The following is an 8,328-nucleotide window of genomic DNA, read 5'->3' as shown; positions in this document are numbered from 1 at the left end:
TTTGGAAGTATATTGAAGTGATTATCCTTGAGATTCTCAGAGTAAGACCATACCTTTGTGGGTTTGGGGTGGTGGTTTCCATGATGCCAGTGGAAATTTGTCACGTTGGAAACTCAGTCATCTTGAAAGAAACAGTTCCTGGGACTGGAAATAAAGCAGCACTTGGATGAGCCTTAGACAGGATGAGGGGAGAACTCTTCTCTCACTGGACCTGTTGGTGTTTTGACTGGGTTTTGCTGCATGGACATGCCAGTACACTACCAGTGGTGGGGGTGAGCCAATGTTTGCCACATGAATGCAGGTTAAAAACTAGGAGGCATGGATGTGCCTTGAGGTTTCCTCCTGTTGGCTGCTGGTCCTGTGGGTTCTGAAAGAAGCCACATCTTATAGAAGTCATAAATTACTTCCCATGGCAGTGATTCAAATATTGGTGTGCATATATATCTTCTAGGGAGCTTGTTATGAATGCAGATATCTGAGAGCTACTTGCAGAAATTCTAATTAAGTGTGAAGTGGGGCCCTTAATCTTGTTTGTAACAAACACTTCAGATAATTCTAATGCATTTAGTTCAAAATTCAGCAGATAATCTTAGGGTCTCTTCCAGTTGGTTACTTTTGATTCTTTGTTGAAGTCTTCTTATAGGTGGTAGTCTGCTGTGATGAATTACTAGAAAGGCCTGTTGCATGCTTAAAAATGTACGGCCAAGAGGAGAATGATGCTGCATCCCCAAGGCCAGAGCAGTGGGAGCAGTGGTGGTGACCCAGCTGAAGAAAGATATGCTTAATAGAGTAACTGTCTCATCAGGGGCATTGTGAGAGGCAGCAGCCTTAGTCAGGCCGCTGGGGAGGTGGCAATGTTGAAGTCTGCAAGGGTTTTTCAGGGGAAGAAATAAGAGGAAATAATTTGGAGTCAAGGATCTAGCTAATTTAGGATAAATTTAGGGCTCAAGATCACAGAGTGGTTTCCAAAAGAAGGGAAGGCCACCTTTTCTCCCTCCCTATTCCATCCCCAGGTATATGTAGTCAGTAAAGACTGACTTCAGTTTCCCTCAAGGGTGACAAACAGGAAGAGAAGACAGAGCCCGACACTGCTATTCTTGGGAACCATTCTCATCAGCTGGGCTTCCTTGGAAGCTCCCAATCGTACTGCTGCTCTTGGGGACTTTCTCCAGTCTATGTGTTTGGTAACTACCCCCGACCCCTTCCCAAACATTCTCAAGCCACACAGTGACTGGAAACCTCAGTGTCGCCTCTAGATGGCGCCTGGGTCTCTATCAAAGCCCTCAGTGGTCTAGCTAGTTTGGGATTCCACTTCTAAGAAATTCCTTTTTTAAGGTTACACAAGAGAGGCAGCCCTGTGGGGTCTTAATTGATGTCCTGTGCTCTCTATCTTCTTCAGTGCCATGCGCAGGGCCAGGTTCCTTCTCTCTCCCCTGGCTCAGGAAACATTTTTGAATTTTCCATTAGGTACCCTCTTCCTGGTGCTCCCCCTGCACTGCAGGGTGTTGGTGGTAGAGTCTATCACTTTCTCCTGCCAGACCCATTCTCAGGAGTCTTGGTCTTGGCAACAGCCCTAATTACCTCTTTCTGTGTTGCCCCAAGTAGAGTATAGGAGGACCACAGAGGCAGACTGGGATCAGGTACTGCTGTAGAAATGGATCACAGAGAACCCTAAGGTAGATTTGCAAACTAAACCTTGAAAATCACCCCCGGGAAGCACCAATAATATCAATTTCCAACCAAGAATAAGGGAAAAAAAGTTCTTCTCTGTCAACCCCAAAGAAAGGCCATTTTGACCTTTTGTCCTCAATAGACTTTGCCTGAAATAAGAAATGTTCACATGGAATAGCTGCCATTAATATGGGTGACCTAAAGGTTAATATAGCCCAGGGAATGCTTTTCATTGTTCTGTATTGTTTGTTTCCCTTTTGTGAAATTCTGTGGCCAGGGAACTGCATAGTTCCAGTATGTGGTCCAGTAGCACATTACTAATTGCATTCTTTAAAATACAGATTTATGTTGGTTTGTTTGGCCATACCAGGAGAGAAACCAGTGTAGGGGGTTATAAAGCGTCAAGGTTATAAACTTCATGGGGCTTTCAGGCAAATGAGGAATTTTTATTAATTCTTTGAATGCAAATGTCCAGTAAAGTCTCCACTTGTCACACCCCCTGCAGCGCTCCAGTTAGGAAAGGATTGCAACCTGCTCAGTTGGGGGCCAAGTGGAGGAAAAAAAAATCTGATTATTCAGGGGCTCTGCGTTGTCAAAGTGTATAGCTGAATAAAAAAGACCCTCCTTCTCCCCTGGCTCCTCTCCTAAAAAACCATGTATCAAACACAGATACAAAACAGAGGAATCCCTCTCATTTGTAGCCCCTGGCAGGACACATTTTAGAATGAAATCAGAAAGTACCTTGGCAGACACCCAAGGTATCAGGTAAATTGTTAACTATCTGACTGTTCTTTTACAACACCAAAATTGAGTGTGATGTTAAAGCAAAACCTCTTTATTTTAAAATAGTTGTTCATAGTCCTATTTTAGATGCCCCTAAATAATCCTTCATAAGAACTTTAAAAAAGTGTGCTTTTCTTTTTTAGCTTTCGTACTATAGCAACAAAAGTCCAAACTTAGAATAACAAATCAACATGTATCAATCACCTTCATATTCCTGTCAAGGGCATATTGGGTTACCATGAAAAAGATCCTAAATCTATCTTCTTGTGACCAAGTCAGCATGGGATGAACTTTTCACACTTTAACATATTACCTGTAGCCAAGTGTTATTCCTGACCTGTGTTTTCATTTATAATGCATGCAGTAGAGATTTGGTGATTAAAGAAGGAGGAGATTGCTTTATACCAGTAGTTCTCAAACTGTGAGCTGAGGACTCCTGAGATACTGGGGAATTAGAGACAGGGTTCTCTAATCAGCATGTGAAACAGCACTGTCTGTGGATCAATAAATAACAAGTCTTGCATATATATGTGCTTTATGAAGTCAGGTGCCATATTGGTTTTTACTCACTCTTGTATCTTTAGTGCCTCACTTGGTGCCTGGGATATATTATGCATTCCATACATAAATAAATAAAGGAAATAATGAACATGTTTTTCCTAACATATGTGTCATAAAAATACAAATTTATCTTAAAAGCATTACTAAATTCATATTTTGCCATCATGATTTTTTTTTATTGTAGTAAACTATTCACAACATAAATTTACCACTTTAACCATTTTTAAGTGGATAGTTCTGTGGCATTAGTCATCACGGTTTCTTAATAGATACTAAGAGCACAAATACTAAACCTAAAAGGGGTACTTATACCTACAAATGTTGGAAACCACTAGTATTCAATTTTCCTGATGGGAAGTCATCCCATCTTGACTGTTTCCAGTGTCATAGATCTCACCTCTTCAAGGGGTGGCATGTTTCATGATTGGGCTGATAAAAGTGTTAAAAAGTCCTTATGTGTATTGAGTTGAAATCTGTCTCCCCATATTTTCCCATTGGTCTTACTGATTCTAGTTGGAAGAAACACAATCAATACATTATGCTTTCTTCCAAGGAAAAGCCCTTATTAGTTGACAGCTTTTCATTTTTTTCTTTTAAAGCAACTTATTATCAAGTCGATTAAATCTAACCAAAATTCCTCCCATTGAAATTTAAAATTAAAGACTTAAAAAAAAATGTCTGCTTTCTGTCAATTCTGAGCTTTAAGAGAGATGAATAGTAATATAAAAAGCATATATAGGTTGGATAGGCTGGTCATGTCTTCCCCATACCCCAGAGACCTAGCCTCGGTGGGGCAGTTCAGGCCTTTGCTTGCACAGGGGAGGCCTTACCCAAGACAGAGCCTCACTCATTCCTCTTTTTGTTAGTACTGATGAAGCACATACTAGGCTATGCTTGACCTCTCCTGCTCTTCCCCACAGCCAGCCCAGCACAGAAGAGACTTGACATTTCCCCCCCATAATCCTAAGTGTGCCAACTTTTAAAAACATCTTTGTACCCAAAGTTATCACTGTAATTTCTTTTCCCACATTTTCCCCCCATATCTTCTATTTTCCTTTTCATCAGATATTTGGGGTATATTTTTAAAAAATGTTCTTTCTTTCTCCTGTCTATGTTCTTCTCCTGTCATTCTGTTTTCTCTCCACTATTCTACCTTGTGTCCTATAGACCAGGGGTCCCCAACCTCTGGGCCATGGACCAGTACCAGTCCATGGCCTGTTAGGAACCGGGCGGCACAGCAGGAGGTGAGCGGCAGGCGAGCAAGCAAAGCTTCATCTGTATTTACAGCCGCTCCCCATCACTCGCATTACTGCCTGAGCTCCGCCTCCTGTCAGATCAGCAGTGGCATTAGATTCTCATAGGAGTGCAAATCCTACTGTGAACTGTGTACGCGAGGGATCTAGGTTGTGTGCTCCTTATGAGAATGTAATGCCTGATGATCTGAGGTGGAGCTGAGGCGGTGATGCTAGCACTGGGGAGTGGCTGCAAATACAGATTATCATTATCAGAGAGGTTTGACTGCACAGAGACCATAATAAAATCAATTGCTTGCAGACTCATATCAAAACCCCATCAGTGAGTGGCAAGTGAAAACAAGCTCAGGGCTCCCACTGATTCTGCATTATGGTGAGTTGTATAATTATTTCATTATATATTACAATGTAATAATAACAGAAATAAAGTGCAGAGTAAATGTAATGCGCCTGAGTCGTCCCCAAACCATCTCCCCCCTGCCACCCCAGTCCATGGAAAAATTGTCTTCCATGAAACTGGCAGCCCTGGGGCCAAAAAGGTTGAGGACCACTGCTGTAGACCACTAATTTCCTTCTGTGATTTGTTTGCCAACAATAATCTCTTTCTGAATTATTCATCTTAATTAAGAGTGAGTGTCAGTGTTAAACCAGACTCCTGGCTTCATGTTTTGATGAAGAATTATTATACTCAGAACACAGTGGGCCTAGTGCTAGGTCATACTCCAGTGAATGCCGAAGGAAGGTTGACTATTGAGCGAAAGACAAAATAACAAAATAAGCTAGTCGGAGCTGCCAGTCCATACTTGGCTGCCTCTTGTGTTTCCCTGATTACCAGAGCCAGAATTAGCTATGAGTGGGAGACCATGCTTTCTTTTTCCAACTCCCACCCCATGTTGACTCACATGGACATTTCAAAGGATCCCCAAGTCCAAAATAATTTGCAATGAATACAAATACTTCATTTCTAATTATGGCCTTTCATTGAGGTCTATAAAGGAATTTTGTACTTGATGGTTAAATAAAGTATACGGGAACCAATATCTAAATTTAAGTTTTTGACTTCCTTCCAGAAGTCAGTTCCTGGACAAGATCTTGACAGTTTAGCTCCTCAGTAGTTATTTCTACAAGTGAGCCTTTGGCAAAACTTATTCATAACATGATATGGAATCAATAGAGGCTACCTTTACCTGGTTTTCTTTCCTCCCATCTCAAAAAAATCACTTATGCTCAATCAGAATTTATCAGTAGCCCTTTAATTCTTTTGGGTCTTGTTCTAGATAATTACCTGAAAGAACTAGTGAAACCCAGCTAGCTCTAGCTATGACTTCAGAGTTGAATTTAGCTAAACCAACCCAATTGCGCCATCAGTTCTATGGGCAATCTAGGCCTTCCATAGTAATAACTGACCCATCCCCTTTTCACTAGGACAGGAAGTAATCTTGTCTTTTCCTACCAACAAGGAAAATTTCTGATTGCTCTTTAACATAAAACAGGAATTGTGTTGGTCATTATCCCATGGTGATCGTCTGAATACATATCTAATGATAGGTTTCAGAGGATTCTAGGACTGGAAGAAAGCCCTCAGGTAATATGGTCCATTTTCACAACAGTCCTTTATGTCCATGTTAAAGAGTCTAAGTCCACTCTTGGTCATTTCCTCACCGTGTTAAGTGGCATTTTCTCTACAAGAGTTGCTAGTGTCAATCTCCTCTCTTAGAAAAATAAAACTTTCCTCTTATTCTCTGAAAGCATTTGGAACGTGTCTACAGTACAATATGTAGGTTTCTTATCCTTTGCACATGGAGGGAACATTATTAACCTGCCATTAAATTAGCTTATCCTTCAAATGACAGTTTCTTCAAAAACAGACATCCTGGGGGGAAAAGAAGAAGAAGGAGGATGTACTGTTACAGATAAAAGGAGACTTGAGGGCCATGTCAGCCAACCGAAATCTGTGGGCCTGGTTGAGATCCTGATTTGAGCAAAACAATTGTAAAAAGATACTTTTGATACAACGGGGAAATTTGATCATTGGAATGGGTACTAGACGATATTAAGAAATGATTGTTTTAAAAAAAAGAAATGATTGTTAGTTTTGTTAGATATGATCATGTTATGTTGGAAAAAAGTTATTTTCTGTTAGGGATACAAACTGAAGTATTTATAGGTGAAATGATAATATATTTTAGTTTTAAAACATTCCAGAAAAATAAGGTGAAATAAGATTGAATAAATGCTCATTATTGACACTGTGTACATGGAGATTCGTTAGATTACTTGCTTTAATTTTGTATATATTTGGAAATTTCCCCAAATACAAAGTTGTTTTTTAAGGAGGGAGAAAGAGCACTTCCTTTGTTTTTCCCATAAATTAGTTATTGTTATTATTCTCATAGCAGAGAAGAAATATAATTTAACCTGAGGCTTGCCTGTATTATTTATAATAATGATAAAATAATCCAAAACTTAATCACTAAGTTAAATAACTACAATGGTTAGTTATTTTTATTTTTTTAGTGCTGACTACTATATTTCAGGTGCTTTATAAATATCTCATTTAATTAATAGCTCTGTAGAGTAGGTTAAGTTATTCTCCTTTTGCAGTTGAGGAAACTGAGGTTCAGAGAGCTTAAATAACTAGTGTAAAGTTAATAAAGCAGCAGATGATTGAGCCTAAGGTTTGGACCCAGACCAGTCTCATTCCAAAGCCCATGTTCTTTGCACTACCATCCTACTTCTCATTCTATTTGTAGTTTGGGGCCTTACTGACTAGAGGCAGCCAAGTCAATAGGCTAATTAACAGTGATTCTCCTAAAACATAACCCAGACCATGTCATTCCTCAGCTGAAAACCTCCAAAAGACTTTCCATTACAGTAAGTCCCCTACCTGCAAACGAGTTCTGTTCCAAGAGCACGCTCGTAGGTCCAATTTGTTCCTAAATCCAACAAAGTTAGCCTAGGTACCCAACTAACACAATCGGCTATATAGTACTGTACTGTAATAGGTTTATAATACTTTTCACACAAATAGTACATAAAAAACAAACACAAAAAATAAAGAAAACATTTTTAATCTTACAGTACAGTACCTTGAAAAGTACAGTACAACAGCTGGCATACGGGGGCTGGCATCAAGTGAACAGGCAAGAAGAGTTACTGACTGGAGGAGGGAGAGGAGTTGGGAGATGGTAGAGCTGAAGGATCGTCAGCAATAGGAGATGGAGGGCAAGCTGCAATTTCACTCACACCTGACATTAATGGAACACACGTTCGCATCTTTGAAAGTTCACAACCTGAAGGTTCGTATGTAGGGGACTTACTGTAGTGAAATTCAAAACATTTACAGAATCTACAGGGTCCTTAATGATCTTCCCTCCCTGCCACCCATTCCACCTCATCTCTTTGCACTCTCCGCTTTGTTTACTCTGCTGCAGCCGCACTGGCATCGTCAGTGCTTTCCTCTAAATGTACAGAGCACCCTCCTTAGGCTCTTCACTTAATGTTCCTTCCGTCTGGAATTCTCTTTCCATGGATAGCACGTGGTTCACTTTCTTCTCCCTCCCTTCATTTCCTTCAGTCTTTGCTCAGAGGTCTTCTTATCAGAGAGGGTTTCCCTGACCATCTAAATTGAATAGTACCCCCACTGAAGTTTTCTCTTTTCCTCCTTAAGCTTCTTCATTTTTCTTCATAGTGCTTATCCCTACCTGACATTATTATGTACGTATTTGTTTGTCAGTTTCCCCTTATTAGAATGTAAACCCAGTGGGAACAGGGACTTTGTGCATTTATTCACTGTTGTATCTCTTGCACCTAGAACAGTGCCTGGCACATGGTAGTTTCTCAATAATATTTGTTATGACTGAGTGACTCTGGGCCCCATCAACACTGTGATCTGAGTCACCAGTGATATACATCATGCCCAGTAACCAGGCAATGTGTAGGACTGAAATGGAATCACTGATAAAGACCAGCAGCACCCTCTGATATCCTCTTGTATGATGTGGACGTTGTGGAAAGGTTAGCATTCCAGATCCATCATTTCCCAGCTGCTTGACAATGA

The sequence above is a fragment of the Balaenoptera physalus genome (assembly GCF_965194825.1).
Source record: "Balaenoptera physalus genome assembly, chromosome: 13".
Lineage (NCBI taxonomy): Eukaryota > Metazoa > Chordata > Mammalia > Artiodactyla > Balaenopteridae > Balaenoptera > Balaenoptera physalus.
This window is presented reverse-complemented; position numbering follows the sequence as displayed.